The 21,160-nt window shown below is 41.0% G+C and overlaps 1 long non-coding RNA gene across 1 annotated transcript in view; it reads right to left on the bottom strand.

The window, feature by feature from the left end:
- LOC140466626 (uncharacterized) overlaps positions 1-21,160 on the bottom strand; it is a 39,092-nt gene that overhangs the window by 17,689 nt on the left and 243 nt on the right. The window lies entirely within an intron of this gene.

Raw genomic sequence — 21,160 nt, 5'->3', positions numbered from 1 at the left:
TTCCTTCGCTTGAGGTGCCAGTCTCTGTGGCATCCCACTGATGACGTCTTGCCAACCTGTAAAAGACCCATTTGCATCATGGTTTTCTATTAGCCAGTCAATCTTCCCTTCATGTCAATACTCAACTCCTACACCATGAGCTTATATTTTATGCAATATCTTTTGAGGTGGTGCTTTATAAAAAGCCTTGGAAACTAAGTAGAGTACACCCATTGCTTCCTCTTTATCCACAGAATGTGCTATTGTCTCAAAAACCTGGGCAGCATGGTGGCTCAGTGGTTAGCACTGCAGCCTCACAGTGTCAGGGACCCAGCTTCAATTCCAGCCTCAGATGACTGTCTGTGTGGAGTTTGCACATTCTCCCCATGTCTATATGGGTGTCTTCCATGTTATCCAGTTTCCTCCCACAATCCAAAGACATGCAGGTCAGGTGAATTGGCCATGTTCAATTGCCCATGGTATTAGCTGCATTAGTCAGGGATAAATGTAGGTGAATGGGTCTGGATGGGTTACTCTTCAAAGGGTCAGTGTGGGCTTGTTGGACTGAAGGGCCTGTTTCCATATTGTAGGGAATTGAATCTAACCTAAAACCTCCAAGAAATTACTGAAAGATGATTCTATAAAACAACAAAACCATGTTGTCTCTGCCTGATTACAGTGAGCTTTATCTATAACTTGTTTAATAATAGCTTATAACATTTTCTTTATGATGGTTTCTAAACGAAATGGCTTCTAGCTTTCTATTTTCTACCTCCCTCCCTTTTTAAATAAAGGAGTTAGATTCACTATCTTATTGGGACTGTCCTCGAATCAAAGAAACTTTGGAAAATTAAAACCAATGCAGCAATTATTTCATTAGCCAGCTTCTTTAAGATCCTAGGATAAAGTCCACTAAGATCTGGGCACTCATTTGTCCTCTGCTCCAACAACTTAGAGAAAATAAAGACAAGTAAAACTAGGTAATGAGATATTCACTGGTCTGAATCATCTGGTATCAGTCAAAATGGAGTTCTGATACAAGCAACATGGTGCATTTCCATTATGAAGGTCCTTAATGATTTTTCCCTCTGTCTTGCAAAATTGATATGTGTCATCAACCGAATCTATACTTACATAAAAGGCAAATCTTTTCGCTTGACTAAATTCAAAATGTATTCAGATTAATTTCAATTTAATGACACATGGGTGACACTCCAACTTTGACATTTGACAAGATTTAAATGCTTCTCCTCTTTGCTGTGGTGAATCCATGGAGAAGCAAATGAAATCTGAATCTTTGCCTGAATGCGATGTTCAACATCTGTTTAGTGGTGATGTACTGTTGGTTGACTCAGAGGATTTCAGTCTTCTGAAGCTCCCTGAAAAACCTGGCAGCAACACAATACACAGCTGCTGTCACCTTTACAGCCACAAACAAACTATGTCCCTGGTAGAAACAGTCGGCAGGTTCAGCGTTAACTCACATATTCCATGCAGATGAAATCCCAGTCTTATTGCATACAGCGGTCAGAAAAATCTCTTAATAACTGAGATCCTAGTGTCCATGGACTGAATGTTACCTGTGTACATGAAGCCAGAATCTTCTGACTTCTACCCTACTTCAAACTTGTTTTATTTGTCAAACTATGGGCACAATAGACTTCCAAGGGAAATTAATATTGTCCTGTGTTTCCCAATGTAGTCCTGCATTATTGAAACATTTTTTTCATCTACGTGACATTGTCCCTTACAGTTGTCGTCGAAAAGTGTGGTGCTGGAAAAGCACAGCAGCAGCAGGCAGCATACGAGGAGCAGGAGAATCGATGTTTCGGGCATAGGTCCTTCGCCCACAATGTTGATTCTCCTGCTCCTCGGATGCTGCCTGACCTGCTATGCTTTTCCAGCACCACACTCTCAACTCTGATCTCCAGCCCTCACTTTCTCCATTTCCCCTTACCTTTAACTGTTAAAGAGGCCACAATCTGATTGGTTTTTATTCCAGTAACTTTGAGTAATTGTTCTGTTCTATTTTCCTTCTTGGAATTTCCACTTATTTTGGTTCATATTTTATTCCGAATTAATTTTGTTCCTTTAACACTTCAGCATTTCTTTTGACTGATCAGTTGCTTACTGACTCCAAGATGAGTAGATCTATTCAGTTCCACAGCCTTGGAATGACTTCACTTTATAACTTCCAGCCCTCTACCTTCTAAATTGCGCTTACAATTTTCTATTGCGTACGTTGACATACCATGTTCACAGGAACTTGTATCTATTTCATTCAAATCCCCAATTGCAAATTCAACATGGCTATTCCCCAAAGTACTCTCTTGCTTCATTCTGTACCAACACACTCCAGCAAATACAGCCTAGAGATCCAGTTTTCTACAAACTGTTGTAGGTTGAATATCCTAAAATCTAAAATCCTAAGACCGGAGCTCAATGAAAACTCCATTCTATAATTAGAATTAGAAAATCGTACTGTACAGTTATGACAAGTAACTAGTCCTGCTCTGTAACCCCGCCCTAATCTCCTCTGACCTCTGATTGGCTATTCTTTCATCCATGCATTAAACATTTGTCCTTTAAAATTTCCTTCTCCTCAAGGCTGTCAGACTGCCGCCTTGCTAATCTTAAGTGGGGCCAGGCCGACCTTCAAAATTATTGGCAATAGAACAGGGTTTAAGCATTGACAGCTTCTGAGGGGTCTTTGCAACACAGTGATGTTTTGTTGAGGGATGATGTTGGATTCTGTGTGGTAATTAGAAGTGAATATGGGAAGCATCCAGTGCTGAATGGCTGCAATTTGCCAGCACCTCATCCAGGAGCTATCTGTTTTTTAAGCCTGCTTTCCAGTTTGGGGTCTTTTTACTTGAAATTCGTTTTTCAGGGGTTAACTTCTTGAGAACAGCCTGGGAGTGGTGCACTTAACTTATGCATCGTAAAATTGTGAGCAGAGATTTCCCACTCCCAGCACATACTTGTAAAATAACCTCAGCATTTATTCTCATAGCTGAGCCAGAATATTGTGGGTTCGAGTCCCATTCCAGAGATTCGAGCACAAGATCTAGGCACTGCATTTTCAAAGACACTGCTCTTTGGATGAGACATTAAACAGAAGCCCGCATCTGTATTTAAGTGGATGCAAACTAATCCCACAGTACTGTTTCAAAGTAAAACAGAAAGATTCTCAAGTTCAAAATTTATCACGTGACTGGCATGAGTAAAACAAAAAGTCATATTTTCTAGTCATTGTCGGATTTTTATTTGTGGATTCTTGTTGTCCGCATATTGGCTGCAACACTTGGAAAGTACTTTATTGGCTATAAAGTGCTTGAGGATGACATGAGATTGGGAAAGGCATTGAACAAGTGTGAATCTTTTAAACAGCTGGTAGTTTTAAAAATTTCTCTTGCCCAGTGGACCAACAAATACCCACTGTAACCAGTGAATCATGACTGATATTAAATACACAATGTGCCTTCTTATACCTAGGGAAAATAATACAGCTACCTTCTAATATTACAAACACAGAACTATAGGTAAGGGAAGTATAATGACAATTGGAAACTGTCTTTCCATTCAATACCATTTTATTCTTGAGGAAGGAAACACTCATTTTAACAAAATACTTCAGGGACAAAATATTTGAAAAGAAGTTGGTTTCTTGGTAGAAATCAAACTTTATTTTTCTAATGATGTTTTCCCTCAGATTACTTTTCTGCTTAGTTTAATTCATTTTCTTTGTGCAGCCTCCTACTGTATCCCAATAAGATATAAACGTTGTTGTTTTTATACATAAGCTGTCTTGACACTTTTAATGTTACTGAAACTAACGCAGTATACATCATCAATATGTGTGACTGATTACTAACTCCTGATTAAGTTATGCATTGGGAGAGGGGTATCAATGCAACCGCCAGTCCAAGAGGAAATTGGCACTGATGGGCCAGCATTGTGGATCCTTGGTCTAACCTGTTTGGGGCTGGTTCCTTAAGTGCCCTAGTGCCAATGACATCTCATGAATATCGCAAAAAAACATTTATGATTCTTAAGTCAGGATAATGAATCATAGAGTCATACAGCACAGCCCTTCGGTCCAACCAGTCCATACCGACTATAATGCTAAACTAAACTAGTCTGACCTGCCTGCACTTGGCCCATATCCCTCCAAATATTTCCTATTCATGTACTTATCCAAATGTATTTTAAATGTTGCAACTGTATCCACATCCACCACTTCCTCCAAATGTTCATTCCAAAAACAAACTACTCTATGTCAAGAAAAAATGCACCTCATGTTTTTTTTAATCTTTTTCCTCTCACCTTACAAATATCCCCCTGGAGTTGAAATTCCCTGCCTTAGAGAAAAGACCCTTCCTATTCACTTTATCTGTACTCCTCACGATTTTAGAAATTTCTACAAGGTCATGCTTCAACCTCCTACACTACAGTGAAAAAAGACCCAGCCTATCCAGCCTCTCCTTATAACTCAGACCTTTCACTCCTGGCAACATGGAAAATCATGCACAGTTCCAAAAGAGATCAAACAGCTCATAATCTTTAGGCAGCAGATTGCAAAATATTCTTCTCCTTGAGATCTCTGTCCAAAGGTAGCTCCTTAGTAATGATTTTCCAAACCATGGCAAAATGAAAAAGTTAAAAATCCCACAACACCAGGTTATAGTCCAACAGGTTTAATTGGAAGCACACTAGCTTTCGGAGTGACGCTCCTTCATCAGGTGACAATCACCTGATTAAGGAGCGTCGCTCCGAAAGCTAGTGTGCTTCCAATTAAACCTGTTGGACTATAACCTGGTGTTGTGTGATTTTTAACTTTGTACACCCCAGTCCAACACCGGCATCTCCGAATCATGGCAAAATGAGTTTTTTTTTAATATGGGTCTGGCAAGATGGTTGGCCCTGAATCTACCTCAATTCAGAAATGGTATCAAACTCAATATTCTTGGCATTAATCCAATCCTTACATTATAGCTGTCTCAGCAACTAAACTAACAAACTCTGCTTAAAACAAAGAAATTAGAAATATGTTTTCACCAGCACACAGTATTGTTCCTTCAATGAAAATTTGAGGCAGTTGTGATATGATTGAGTTTCCTGATACCATAATGGGACTATTCCAAAAAATATCCCTACAGACACATTACAAATGTACAATAAAGATGGATGACATGCACATTCCACACTGGTGGATTATTTGTGAAAGAAATTGGGATATTTCTTTTGTCTTTTATCGAGTAATTTTGGCATGTGAAAGAAATGAATGCACGTAGTTAGTAGCTACACCAGAAAGTTGGAGAAAGAAGGCACAATCCAGACTTTTTTATTCAACTGATCAGAATGTAATGGCAGCTTTCTTGTGATCTTCAAGTGCACGCAGTTATACAGTCATTCAGCATGGAAACAGACCCTTCAGCCCAACCAATCCACATCCACCACATTCCCACATTAAACTAGTCCCACCCCCTGCACTTGGCCCATCTCTCTCCAAACTCTTCCTATTCATGTGCTCATCTAAATGTCTTTTAAACATTGTAACTGTACTTGCATCCACCACTTTCTCTGGCAGTTCATTCCACATACAAACCACTTTCTGTGTAAAATAAAAAGTTGTCCCTCATGTCCTTTTTAAATCTTTCTCCTCTCACCTTAAAAAATTTTGAACTCCCCCACCAGGGAAAGGATCCTTGTCATTCACTTTACCTGTGCCCTTCACGGTTTTATAAATCTCAATAAGGTCACCCCCTCATCCTCCAACATTCTAGTGAGAAAAGTCCCAGTCATTCCAGTCTATTTTTCTATCTTAAACCCTCCATTCCTGGGAACATCCTTGTAAATTTTTAATAAACCATCTCCAGTTTAATAATATCCTTCCAATAACACAGCAACCAGAACTGCATACAGTACGCCAGAAAAGGCCTCACCAAATTTGGAGGAACTTATTTTCTGCAGATAGAGGCAAAGAGTCATAGAGATGTACAGCACAGAAACAGACCCTTCGGTCCAACTTGTCCATGCTGACCAGATTTCCTAACCGAATCTAGTCCCATTTGCCAGCAGTTGGCCCATATCCCTCTAAACCTTCCTATTCAAATACCCATCCAGATGCCTTTTAAATGTTGTAATTGTACCAGCCTCTCCCACTTCCTCTAGCAGCTCATTCCATCCATGCACCACACTTTGTGTGAAAAAGTTGCCCCACAGGTCCCTTTTAAATTTTTCCCCTCTCACCCTAAACCTATGCCCTCTTGTTCTGATCTCGACCATTTGTAAAATCAGACCCTTATTAGCATAGCATCTTTATTTGAAGTATCAGAGCTTAGGGTCAATGTTGATCACAATTGCCAAAATTGTGATCTTACAATAATAGACAGACAGCAAACTCCTGCAAGGTTATCCCAGTCAAAGCTAGTCTACACTACTTAGAGACAGTGTGCACCAATTAACGAGGATGTGTTTTGAGGCTGGAGAGTGAGCTGGACATAATTCTATAATTGATATGCATGGCAGAGAGTGGATTCTCCAACAATGCCTTACAGGCCTTAATACAGGAGGTGGACAGGAAGTGAGAGATCCTGCAAGAATCCATGAGGTTCTCCCAATAAACATTACAAAAACAGTGGGAACAATTCGACTTGGCAATCCATGCAGGTGGCTTCATTGACCTCACTGGAGTAGTCAAGGTAGCAAATATATTTTCAAATGCCACAATCCCTGCCATTGATTGGCACCACATTAACAAGTAGCCGCTCCTACCATCACCGAAGCTCAGTAGTAGCAATGTGTACTATCTATGATGTAATGCTGAAATTCACTAAAGATCCTTAGACAGCACATTCTAAACCCATGACCACTTCCATCTCGAAGGACAAGGAATTCCATTAGAATTCCAGCAAATATGTACAGGCCACCCCCACCACACCCCAAAATATTATTCAAGAGGTTTTTAAATGTTGTTTCTGAGACTATTTTCTACAATATTCTACACTGCTTACAGAAAATGAGAAACCAATGTCTTCTCCTTATATTAATTAAATGCTGTTAGTCGCTTATAAACAACTGATGAAATTCTGTTTCTTTTTCACAATCTGGTTTTGGGAACCATAATCCATTCACTTTTCTGTGACAAACAGTTGCCTTTTCAATGACATTATTATTATAAGTGTTATTTCCCATGCTGTTTCCCCTATTTAAGTACAAAATGCAGTAAGTGATTACTCTCTAATGCACATGGCCCGAGGCAAAGGGCAGAATTTTCATGCTTTTCCCATCAGTGGGAGCCGACTTCACCTTCTCCCAAAATAATCCATGGGATATTTTCTTAATTTGGTGCTGCGAGTAAAGAGCTAAATAGTTCTCATGCCATCACACAGATCACAAATGGGAAAGTGAGGCACCGCCATATGGATAAATACCACAATTGGTCAATTTACTGGGAAACAGCCACGTAAAAGGTTTACAGACTTAGTACATATCCATATTTATGACATTGCATGGAGCTGGTAATAGTCCACCATTGCAGGTTTCTGCTGAGTAATGGTTGGTGGTATGTAAGAATGGCATTTGACCTGAGCCTGTACCTTTCCCACTGAATGAGTTTGTAAAATAGCCCTATTTCATGATCAGAAGCTTCAGCTGCACTTCTTGTGAAGTAGTTCTGAGAAATTTCTGAGGGGAGGCACGGTGGCTCAATGGTTAGCATTGCTGCCTCACAGTGCCAAGGACTGGAGTTTGATTCCACCCTAGGGCAACTGTCTATGGGAGATGTGGAGTTACAGGGATAGGGATAGGGGTGTGGGTCTTGGTGGGATACTTTTCAGAGTATCAGTGTGGACCCGAAGGGTCGAATGGCCTGTTTCCACACTGTACAGATTCTATGAATTTCCTGAACTGCAGTGTATACAGGAGTAAAGTTTCTGAATTAGCACTGTGAGCACAGAACTTTGCAAATTAAAGTGGGGAGTTGGTGGTGGGGTGAAGGTTTAGAGGTCAGGAGCTGGGATTCACTGCCTGCAAGAGCTGGCATCTACTAAAGTCAAAACTGGAAACTTGTAGACTGCAATCTGCAAGGAAGTGGGAGTGCTGATTCATACAATTTATCATAGCACCATTTACATCACTCTTTATGGCACAGAATTCACACAGGATTTCTGATGCCCAGATAGAAGTGGAATCTGAGCAGGATGAAATCAAACGTATCAATAAAGATTGTGGAATTTTAAGTGCGAGTGAGTTGTTCTGAGAAACACTTTGTGCTCCTGTATCTCTGATCTTTTAAATTGCTCAGAGAGCCCACTCATAAAACTACATAGGAGCCAGAACAGAATGATGGGCTCCTGCCAAATTATCCACTTTTGAGATGGTCAACACAGCATAGAGAACTTCAGACAGCCTTATTGACATTAATTCATCAGCATTAGTTTCAGATCTGTCTTTTGTATGTAATTCTTATAACCAGGAGTCAATTGAAACCAATTACAGCCAAAGAACAGCATTAAATCAGTCAACTGAGGAATAGCTCATAACAGTTCACAAAACAGCGTTTTCTAAGTATATTTAGGACAAGACAATAACCAGGGAATGAATAGGGCCCATTCAGGACCAAAGTGGCAATCTGTGTGTCGAGCCTGAAGACAGAGCTGTGGTTTTAATCGAGTACTTGGCATTGATACTCACTGTAGAGAAGGATGCTATCGATCTAAAGGAACTGTAATAAATATGAGCAAATTAGCATTGAGAGGGAAGTGGTATTAATGGTTTTAGCAGACTTCAAATTAGATAACAGCCAAGGTATTTTCCGCAGGGTAGGGGAGTCTGAAACTAGTGGCATAGGTTTAAGGTGAGATGTTAAATACTTAGAAGTGACTTGAGGGGCAACTTTGGACAGCTACATGGATAGGAACGATCTAGAGGGATAAAATGCAGAGAAATGGGACTAGTTCAGCTTGGGAAACCTAGTCAGCATGGAGGAGTTGGGCCGAAGCGCCTGTTTCCATGCTGTATGAATCTATGACTATATAAATCCCCAGGACCAAATGAGGGGCATCACAGGCTGCTGTGGGAGGCAAGGGAGGAGGTTACAGGGACTCTCTCACTTATTTTGAAATCAGCTCCAGCTGCAGGAAGACAGCTAGTGTACTATTATTATTCAAAAGGATGGGAGGAATAAACCTGGAAATTGCAGGCCGGTCAGCATAACACAGTTAGAAGCAATGAGAAATTTGCAATAGCAACAGTATGTTTAAATTACCTACAGTGTGGAAACAGGCACTTCGGCCCAACAAGTCCACACTGCCCCGCCGAAGCGCAACCCACCTATACCCCTAACCTAACACCACGGGCAATTTAGCATGGCCAATTCACCAGACCTGCACATCTTTGGACTGTGGGAGGAAACCCACACAGACACGGGGAGAACGTGCAAACTCTACACAATCAGTCGCCTGAGGCTGGAATTGAACCCGGGTCTCTGGTGACGTGAGGCAGCAGTGCTAACCACTGTGCCACTGTGCTGCCCATGTGATGGATGGCAGTTATAGGAAAGGGGGAAAGTCTCAGATATAGTCACATAGATGGATTAACTCCAGGAAAGGTAAAAGAGGTAAGCATTTAGTGCAGGTGTCTATTGTGGATATACCCATTTCAAACAAGTACGCTGTTTTGGAAAATGTAGGGTGTGATGGATTCTCAGGGGAACATATCCCGAACAGCTAAGTTTCTGGCATTGGGATTGGCTCTAATGCAACGAGGGGTACGTCGGGGTTCAATTGTGCTAGGGGATTCTCTAGTCCGAGGTACAAACAGACCTTTCTGTGACCAGCAGCGAAAAAGCAGAATGGTGTGTTGCTTCCCTGGTGCCAGGATCAAGGATGTCTCAGAGAGGGTGCAGAATGTTCTCATGGGGGAGAGGGGCCAGCAAGAGGTCATTGTCCACATTGGAACCAACGACATAGGAAGGGAAAAGGTTGAGATTCTGAAGGGAGATTACAGAGAGTTAGGCAGAAACTTAAAAAGGAGGTCCTCGAGAGTAGTAATATCTGGGTTACTCCTGGTGGTATGAGCTAGTGAGGGCAGGAATAGGAGGATAGAGCAGATGAATGTATGGCTGAGGAGCTGGTGTATGGGAGAAGGATTCACATTTTTGGATCATTAGAATCTCTTTGGGGTAGAAGTGACCTCTACAAGAATGGATTGCATCTAAATTGGAAGGGGACTAATATACTGGCAGGGAAATTTGCTAGAACTGCTGGGGAGGATTTCAACTAGTAAGGTGGGGGGGGTGGGACCCAGAGAGATAGTGAGGAAAGAGATCAATTGGAGACTGGTACAGTTGAGAACAAAAGCAAGTCAAACAGTCAGGGACAAGGTAGAAGTAATAAATTAAACTGCATTTGTTTCAATGCAAGGGGCCTAACAAGGAAGGCAGATGAACTCAGGGCATGGTTAGGAACATTGGACAGGGATATCATAGCAATTACAGAAACATGGCTCAGGGATGGGCAGGATTGGCAGCTTAATGTTCCAGGATACAAATGCTACAGGAAGGATAGAAAGGGAGGCAAGAGAGGAGGGGGAGTGGCATTTTTAATAAGGGATAGCATTACAGCTGCACTGAGGGAGGATATTCCCGGAAATACATCCAGGGAAGTTATTTGGGTTGAACTGAGAAATAAGAAAGGGATGATCACCTTTTTGGGATTGTATTATAGATCCCCTAATAGTCAGATGGAAATTGAGAAACAAATTTGTAAGGAGATCTCAGTTATCTGTAAGAATATTAGGGTGGTTATGGTAGGGGATTTTAACTTTCCAAACATAGACTGGGACTGCCGTAGTGTTAAGGGTTTAGATGGAGAGGAATTTGTTACGTGCGTACAAGACAATTTTTATTGATTCAGTATGTGGATGTACTTACTAGAGAAGGTGCAAAACTTGACCTACACTTGGGAAATAAGGCAGGGCAGGTGACTGAGATGTCAGTGGGGGAGCACTTTGGGGCCAGTGACCATAATTCTATTAGATTTAAAATAATGATGGAAAAGAATAGATCAGATCTAAAAGTTGAAGTTCTAAAATGGAGAAAGGCCAATTTTGACGGTATTAGGCAAGAACATTCGAAAGTTGACTGGGGGCAGATGTTCACAGGTAAAGGGACAGTTGGAAATGGGAAGCCTTCAGAAATGAGATAATGAGAATCCAGAGAAAGTATATTCCTGTCAGGGTGAAAGGAAAGGCTGGTAGGTATAGGGAATGCTGGATGACTAAATAAATTGAGGGTTTGGTTAAGAAAAGGAAGGAAGCATATGTAAGGGAAGGACAGGATAGTTCGAGTGAATCCTTAGAAGGGTATAAAGGAAATAGGAGTATACTTAAGAGGGAAATCATGAGGGCAAAAAGGGGACATGAGATAGCTTTGGCAAATAGAATTAAGGAGAATCCAAAGAGTACTTGCGGAGTGGACTCGATGGGCCAAATGGCCTTACTTCCACTCCTATATCTTATGGTTTAAATACATTAAGGACAAAAGGGTAACTAGGAAGAGAATAGGGCCCCTCAAAGGCATTGGAAAGGCGCCACAGGTCAGGCAGCATCCAAGGGGCAGGAGAATCAATGTTTCGGGAATGTCCTGATGAAGGGCTTATGCCCGAAACGTCAATTCTCCTGCTCCTTGGATGCTGCCTGACCTGTTGTGCTTTTCCAGCACCACACTTTTTGAGTCTTCATCTCGCCTGATCAGCAATGATTTGGTAATGCATACCTTTAGCAGCCAAGAGCCCTACATGCTAATTTACGCAGAAAACCCAGAGGGGGCACAGATATGAGATGATTCCTCAGTAACTCTCTTTGAATAGCCAATTCTGAGAAGAAAACTAACAATCTTGACAGTATAATTTGACTTGAGAAAATCTAGCAGACTGAATCATTCCGGTGGCACAGTGGTTAGCACTGCTGCCTCACAGCGCCAGAGACCTGGGTTCAATTCCCGACTCAGGCGACTGACTGTGTGGAGTTTGCACATTCTCCCCGTGTCTGCGTGGGTTTCCTCTGGGTGCTCCGGTTTCCTCCCACAGTCCAAAGATGTGCAGGTTAGGTGAATTGGTTATGCTAAATTGCCCATAGTGTTAGGTAAAGGGGTAAATGTTGGGGAATGGGTGGGTGGCGGGTCGGTGTGGACTTGTTGGGCCGAAGGGCCTGTTTCCACACTGTAAGTAATCTAAACTTTTAAAAGTCAAATCGGCCTTTTCTCTTTCCAACACTAGTAAGTCTCCTGATCAATTTTCACATTTTTGCTTGTTATTTTGTTTTGGATGCACACAGAGCATCAGCCAATGATCATTCAGATAGTGACACTTAGAGAATGCTGGGGTTGCATATGTGAAATGGCTGCTCAAGTCAATACTTGTGGACCTGTTAGTCAGCACCCATATCTGGCTAATCACTTCACATCTGAGTCACAAGGAATGTTCCTGAGCTTTATCTGGTTATGCGATCTAGAGCATCATTGTCCAAAATATGTGGTTTGAATAGTTGTTTACAGTTGCTACTTGCATTTACTGGCATTAATAGAAAGACCGTAAGAGTATTATCCAAATAATCAGCATTTAATATTCTTGGAATGAGGTATTTGCCAAAAGAATCGCAGATACAGAGGGTACAGGCAAATTTGGCAGTGTTTTCAAGTCATTGGTTAACAGAAATACAAACCTTCAAGTGAATTTGGAATGGAAAACTAGTCTCATTAACATGACCAGGAAACTATCCTTGATTGTCAGAGAAATCTGTAGGGTTCATATTAGGGCAGGGAAGCTACCAGCTTTACCTGGTCAGATCAACTTTTAATTGCAGACTTAGAACAATATCAAAGGTCACAGTATCCCTACAATGTGGAAGCAGACCGTTTGGCCCACTTAGTCCACACTGATTCTCCAAAGAGCACCCCACCAGGATCCACCCCTCGATCCTATCCCTGTAACCCTGAATTTCCAATGGCCAATCCACTTAGTTGGCACATCCTTGAACATTATGGACAATCCATCCAACCTGCAGACTTTGGAAATCTTTGAATATGATTTAGTATTAACTGCTCTTCGAAATGAAAATGTGTTGCTGGAAAAGCGCAGCAGGTCAGGCAGCATCCAAGGAACAGGAGAATCGACGTTTCGGGCATAAGCCCTTCTTCAGGAAGGCTTATGCCCGAAACGTCGATTCTCCTGTTCCTTGGATGCTGCCTGACCTGCTGCGCTTTTCCAGCAACACATTTTTCAGCTCTGATCTCCAGCAACAGCAGTCCTCACTTTCTCCTCGAAGATTCTTTGCTCTTCGAAATGGTCTTGCAAACCACTTACTTATAACAAACAGCTACAGAAGGTTCATAGGGAATATAACAAGATGGATTAACTCACACAATTTAAGCACCAGCCCTGATGACACTGCAAAATCCTCCTAATTACAATCTAGAGGCTTGGGTCAAATGTGGGAGAGCTGCCCCAGGAGCTAGTCAAACAACATAATAATAAAAAATAAAAAAAAACCCTCAAGTGTTGGAGATCTGAAACAAGCAAAAACAGAAAATGCTGGAGAAACTCAGGAGATCTGGCAGCATCTGATCAGACACACGGTTAATTTTTCAAATTTTAGTGATCCTTCTTCAGAACTTCAGTTCTTTAAAACTGTTCTGAAGAGCTCTTTCTGGACTCAGAACACTAACACTGTTTTTCTCTTCATATATGCTGCCAGACCTGAGAGTTTCTCCAGCAATTTTCTGTTTTTGTTTATTTCTCGTAAAACAACAGCCTGAAAATAGTCACTCGGAGAATTATGATTCACAGCTAATGTGCCACCATCAGGGCAGACCCAGAAGAGATGGTTGCACAGGGATTCCAGTCAGTTTGTAGTTGCCTGGGAATTCTTCAACATTGACTCTGACCCCTTGAAATCTCAAAGTATCAGGTCAAATACAAGTGAGGAAACCATCTACAGATTACTGTCTATCACCCTCAGTGTTGAAAACCACTTCGAGGAAGCACAGCATGGCAAGGATACAGAAAGTACTCTGGGTGGAGGAATCTAATGTCCATACAGTGTGATTCAGTGATAGTAGTAGGACAGAGCTAGCTGGGTCCTGAGGGACGTTTTGCCAGATTACTTTGGCTCGCTCCAGATGTTGATAGAATCAACGAGGAATAAACCGATTAAACCTTGGTCTCACCAATCAACTTTTTACTGTATCTGTCCATGACAGTATAGAGGAGTGACCACTGCACACTTGATATAAAGATGAATCCTGATTTCCTGCTGAGCACAGCCTTCACTGTGCTGTGTGCCACTATCAAAGTGCTCAAGAGGATAGATTCAAAACAGGACTAAAAGCTCCAAACTGGTTATCCACGAGGTGCTGTTAGCCATCAGCAACAGCAAGCAATACCAATCAGTAACTGTATGGCTAGCAGGCCAAGCCTTGGAATAAGAACATAAGGACATGAGAAATAGGAGCAGATCCAAGTCATCTGGCCCATTGAGCCTGCTCTGCCATTCAATAGAAACATGGCTGGTCTATTCATGGCTCAGCTTCACCTACCTGCACACTCATCATAACGCTTAATTCTTTTACTGTTCAAAAACCTGTCTATCTTTGCCTTAAAAATACTCAACAAGGTAGCCTCAACTGCTTCAATGGGTAGTGAATTCCACAGATTCTCAACTCTATCTCAACTCAGCCCTAAATCTGCTCCCCCTTATTTTGAGGCTAAGCGCTCTAGTTCTAGTTTCACCTGCCAGTGGAAACAACCTTCCTGCTTCTATCTTATCTAGTCCCTTCATAATTTTATGTATTTCTATAAGATTCCTGTGCATTCTTCTAAATTCTAATGAGTATACACCCAGTCTACTCAATCTCTCCTCATAACAGATCTGCTCCACTCCAGAATCAAGCTAAGGGGTCAAACCTGGTTCAATGGTGAGTGTAGGATGGCATGCCAGGAGCAGCACTAGGCACGCTGAAAAATGAAGTGTTGGCCCACTGAAGCTAGAACGTGCATGCTAAGCAGTGAAAGCAGCATGTGTTTGCTAAGGTTAAGCAATCCCACAACCAAGGAATCAGACCTTTGCTCTGCAAGTTTGCATTACCCTGTTGTGAATTGTAGTGGATAAATTAATAACAAGTAAAGGAAAATCCACCAGTACCCCTATTCTCAATGAAGCTGTCCATGTCCAAATGCAGAAATCCCTGGTCAACATAACATTAACCCAGTACACTGTGTGCATTCAATGGAACAACACAGAAAACAAGGTGCTTGAACAACGCAAAATTTATTTTGCCAACTGATTTGTCAACACAGGAACCTTGATTATCCGAACGACACGGGCAGGTTGCACTTTGTCCAGATAATCGAATGTTCAGTTAATCGAATGTTCAGGTAACATGGTTTAGCCAAGCATCGGGACCTTGCAATCTTATTCGGATAATCGATATTTGGATAATCAACATTCCTCTGTGAACATGACTGTTCCTCATCTCAAAAAAGCTGGCTAGTACTCCACCTGGTGGATGAATACATATAGCAATGTACAACTAAATTGTGCAAGATATTTGGGAAGAAGCAAGTAATAGCGTTTTGGAAGACAGAGGGAAAAATCTCTTCCCCTTTATTTGTTGACTGAATTCAACTGAAAATCCAAAACTAACAGCAATCCAATTTTATCGCAATGGTCAGTCAGATTACACATAATAATGAATAAACTCAGTGTTTTTACTCCATTTGGTTAAGCTTTCAACCCTGTTTCAGGCCCATTATAAAGCACTCCTGTGTCAATCTTTTTAAAATTCTCTACATTGCCCTCATCCTCACTCTTCTGAATTTTGAGTTTGATTTTCCCAGTACTTTTCATGCTAGCCTCTTGAATTACGATCTAAATGAAACACTCAGAAGCCTGCTGCTCTATCCAATCATGTATTAAATCCTCCATCAATTTTGATCTGACTGTTGGTTCCTCACCACCTAATGCTTTTTTAAAAAAAAGTTGTCAATCACTTTTTCATAGACACACTTCCTTACTTCACTCTTCGTCTTCAACCATCACCAAATTTATGCACCAATAAGCACCCTCCAGTCAACTGCAATGTATCATCTAATCTTCTCATTTTGGCTTGTTGTGTTTTAGCCATTGCATCCACCTGATTAATGTTTTCTCTCTGACTGTGTAAAACAACGATCCTTGAGCCATTTATGCCCTTTGTTTTAGAAACCTTCTTCCTCAACCTTGTCACCTTAACCTTACTGTCCATTGTTCAAAAGCCTCGCCACCTATATACCTTTACTGACCTCCCATAACTTCTTGTCTACATCCTACTAATCTAACCTTATATCACAAAGTTTAAAGGTGACTGCAAGTACCTTCATTCTATTTTATCTGTTCACAGAATATGGGTGTCTCTGGCTACACTAGTATTTATTTCCAATCTCTAATTTCCCTCAAGAAAGTGGTGGTACTATTAAACTTGTTGACCTGAAGTATTCATTTCATCCAGTTCCCAATCTATTACAATCTGTGATTAGACGAATAAAATTCAAATAAAATTGTGTTTGTGGTCATACCTCAAATAACAGATGACAGTCAGAGTTCAATTATAGAGTTATGAAACACAAAACTGTTTCAATTTGGTTTTAAACATATCAAGGAAAGCTTACTGTTAAAAGGACTGGGGCATATTTTTAAGATGAAAAGAGAAAGATTTAGAAGGGAATTGAGGGGCAACGTTTTCACACAGAGTGTGTTGCACGTTGAATGGACTGCCAGAGGAAATAGTGGACACAGTTACATTTAAAAGATATTTGGACAAGTACATGATTTGTAAAGGTTTAGAGGGATATGGGGCAATGCAGGCAAGTGGGAGTAGTTTAGTTTGAGAAACATGGTCAACATGGATGAATTGGACAGAAGGGATGTTTCCCTGCTGTACAACTCTATGACTGTCACTCTAATACAGAATTATATTATGGAAAAGAAATGACTTTTGTAAAATTGGAAATAAACTACAAGATATTCCAGCAAATCTTTCTGGGTCATTAAAATAGGACCTAACCTTGGAGCTATGGAGCTCAGTTAATAATTCAAACATTTTCTCTAAAATATTTTATTTTGCTGTGTAAACAATGCTGATGAATCCTGATTGTCAGGGAAAGTGGTGAAGGGTCTTTTTCTTGAAACAATTAAATAAATGAGTGACATACTAGATTTACCTCATTAAGGGTCCAGTATACAGTACTAACTAGCTACATGGTGTCTCGGTGAGATATGTGGCTGGTTCCCTTCCCTGCTGTGAGCTTCTTTAATAGCTTTAAAAGTTTGTGTCCGTTATAAGCTGATCACTTCACCAAGTCCGTTAGAATGAAGGACAGTCAATTGCAATGGGGTTTCTAAAGCAGGGAAAAACATAGAAAATAGGAACATGAGTACACCATGTGGACCTTTGAACCTGCTTAGTCATTCAATGTGATCACGGCTGATCATCCAACTCAGTCCCCTGGTCCCACTTTGGCCCCATACCTTTTGATCCCATTAGCCTCAAGAACTATATCCATTCCCTTCTTGAAAACATTCACTGGTATGGCCTCAACTGCTTTCTGTGGCTGAAAAATTCCACACTCACCACTCTCTAAGTGAAGAGATTTCTCCTCATCGCAGTTCTCAATAAGCTTCCCCATATTCTGAGACTGTGACCCCAAGTTCTGGACTTGCCTCTGTTTGGGGACAGCTTTCCCATGTTTATCTGTCTATTCCTGTTAAAATTTTATACGCCTCTATGAGATCTCCCCCCATTCTTTGAAATGAGGTTAGTTCTGCCCTCGCAGAAATTAGTCTGGTAAATCTTTGTTACATTCCTTCCTGAGCCATAACAACCTTCCTCAGAAAAGGAGACCAAAACTACATGCAATATTCCAGGTGTGATCTCACCAACACCCTATACAATTACAGCAAGACATCCCTGCTCTTGTACTCATAATCCTCTTGGTACGGAGGCCAACACACCATCTGCCTTCTTCAATGCCTGTTACATCTGCAGGGCTTACTTTCAGTGACTTGTGTACAATGCAACCCAGGTCTCGTTGCACCTCTCCTTGTCTCAATCTATTACCATTCAGATAATAAACTGCCTTCCTCTTTTTGCTGTCCAAATGGTAGTCTCACAATTATCCACATTATCCTTCACCTGTCATACATTTGTTCACTCCTTCAATTTGTCCAAATCACACTGAATAATCCCTACATCTTCCCTATTAATTTATCATCCCAGTAGTGTTTCCTCTAATTCTTACCAGCTATACAGGGCTCCAAGGCTTTCTAATTCGGCTGCGAGGCAGTGATCAAGAACATTGGAGCAACTGCAAAGCTTAGAGGGTACATTGCCTTCCCACCCAGCTTTGTGTTTGTCTGCAAGCTTGGAAATACTGCATTTAGTATCATCATCTAAATCATTAATATGTCATAAATAACACTGATCCCTGGGGTGCCCCACTAGTCACTGGCTGCCACTCAAAGTTACCATTTATTCCTTATTTTTGTTTATCAGCTAATTCACCATCAGTATACTACCTCCATCCCATGCAACTTTACTTTTACAAGAAAATCTCTTATGTGGAACTTTTCAAAAATCTTCTAAAAGTCCAAGAATTTAACATTCACTGGTTTCCACTTATCAAATCTATTAGTTACACGTTTGAAAAATTCCAATAGATTTGTCAAGCATGATCTCCCTTTTGTATTTTGGGCGGCACGGTGGCACAGTGGTTAGCACTGCTGCCTCACAGCGCCAGGGACCCGGGTTCAATTCCCAACTCAGGCGACTGACTGTGTGGAGTTTGCGTGTTCTCCCCGTGTCTGCGTGGGTTTCCTCCGGGTGCTCCGGTTTCTTCCCACAGTCCAAAGATGTGCAGGTCAGGTGAATTGGCCTTGCTAAATTGCCCGTAGTGTTAGGTAAAGGGGTAAATGTAGGGGAATGGGTGGGTTGCGCTTCGGCGTGTCGGTGTGGACTTGTTGGGCCGAAGGGCCTGTTTCCACACTGTAAGTAATCTAATCTAATCTAAATCCATGCTAACGTGCCCAATTCTTTCAGTTTTCCAAACGCTCTGCTCTTAAATCTTTTATAATGGGTATTAGCATTTCCCCTCCACTAATGTCAGGCTAACTCATTAGTAATTCCCTGTTTACTCTCTACTTCCTTTTTTTCAATAGTGGGGTTACATTAGTTACCTTCCAAATTACACGAAGTAATTCAGAGTCGACAGAATTCTGAAAGATGGCATCCTCTAATTCAAGGGCCACTTCTTTATGTAGTTTGAGATGTAGATTATCAGGCTCTATGGATTTGTTGACCTTTAACCCCAACAATTTTACAAACACCATTTCCCTACAACAACACTGATTCCCTTCAGTTTCTCTCTCTCATTATGTCCAATGTTCTCCAACTTTTTTGGAACATTATTGGTACCCTTATTTGTGAAGACAGAACCAAAATATAAACAAAAACAGAAATTGCTGGAAAAGCTCAGAAGGTCTGGCAGCAGCTGTAGAGAGAAATCAGAATTAATATTTCAGGTCCAGTGACCTTTCTTCAGAACTGATTGCAGCTAGCAAAAAAGTTGATTTTTATGTAGAAGACAGGGTGGAGGTAAGGGTTAAGGAGTGAACAATAGATGGAGATAGAGCCCAAAGAGGGAGAAGAACAGTTGACAAAGGAGTGGATAACAATCAGCCTCGGAGAATGAATGGCTACTAGTAGAAACTATTAGTGGCTAACGAGTTGCGTGTAATAGCAGACCATGTGATAACAACGGTGTATGTGTGTGTGGGGGGGTAAGCACGTGTGAGAAGGTGCCTCAAGACCTAAACTTGTTGAACTCGATATTGAGTCCAGAAGGCTGTGAAGTTCCCACGCAGAAAGTGAGGTGCTGTTCTTCCAGCTTGCACTGAGCTTTGCTGGAGAACTGTAGCAAGCCTGAGAGCAAGATTTTTGCCAGGGAACAAGGTGGTGTGTTTGAAGTGGCAGGCAACTGTGCTTTTTAGGGCTTGAGGCATCTCAAACCATTGTTTACTACTAATGGTCGCCATTAGTAGCCATTCATTCCCCTGGGCTGATTGTTATCCACTGTTCTCTCCTCTTTTGACTTTGATTTCCAGCATCTGCAATTCTTTTTGGTTTTGGAGTGGGAGAGAGTTGAATATGATCATTATGGGCGTCCAATAATAGATGAAAGATAGCAGCAAGAGCTCCACATTGATTGCTGTTGATCTTCTGCTGAGACAAGTAACATTTCAAACTGGCTTGACCAAGGGTTGGAGAAATAAAAAGTAAGTGCAGTTGTTATTGCCTGTATTTGTCTTCAACAAGATTTAAGAGATTCTTTTTAGCAAACAGATACCCCTCCATTAAAGGATAGTAACTTGCATTGTCGTACATGTCCCTTCCTCTCTTTAAGGGTTCAGCTCTTACTGGCAAACATTTATGCTTGTGAGAGAAGGCCATCATTTCTTATTGAAAAGACCAAAAACAATGTCCTATTGTTTTGGGGGTTTAATTAATATAACATTAAACAATAGAGGAAAAGTTCTAGCTTTATTATAGTTATAAAGGATTTTGCATGTAGTAGTATTCTTCTTGCCCTGTGTAGAGATTTGCCTAATCCCACTAATCACACACTAATTAAACGTGGAGCAATATTCAATTAGTTCACAGCTAGCTCATCAACATCATTTTACAAACTGACTTCCTAGACTTGAGTTAACATTGTTGTTCCAATTAAATAGTCTTTGAAATTATATCTTTAAATACTCATACAGAGTTTCAGTATGTAGTTATCCTGCAATTGTGTCAAAGTACAGATTTATTTTGTACAGACTTGTGAACAATTCCCATTGTAGCGAAAATGCATGAGTATTCACAATAGCAATCCATCCAAGCTATAAACCTGAAATATAAAGTGAATCAAAAATCAACAGATCCATTTTAATGCAGTAATTAAATCTGCACAATGATCGGCAGTCAGTTTTAAAACTAAAGTATACAATTAAATTATGTTATCCTGATCAGAGTGTGTTTAATTAGTTACCATTGAATTGAAAAGGTAGACAAGACGGTCTTCGCTGTAGCAAACAATAGTTG

This window comes from Chiloscyllium punctatum, chromosome 44, assembly GCF_047496795.1.
Source record: "Chiloscyllium punctatum isolate Juve2018m chromosome 44, sChiPun1.3, whole genome shotgun sequence".
In the NCBI taxonomy this organism is placed as follows: domain Eukaryota; kingdom Metazoa; phylum Chordata; class Chondrichthyes; order Orectolobiformes; family Hemiscylliidae; genus Chiloscyllium; species Chiloscyllium punctatum.
The sequence above is the reverse complement of the archived record's forward strand: the minus strand, read 5'-3'. Positions and strand labels throughout refer to the sequence as shown.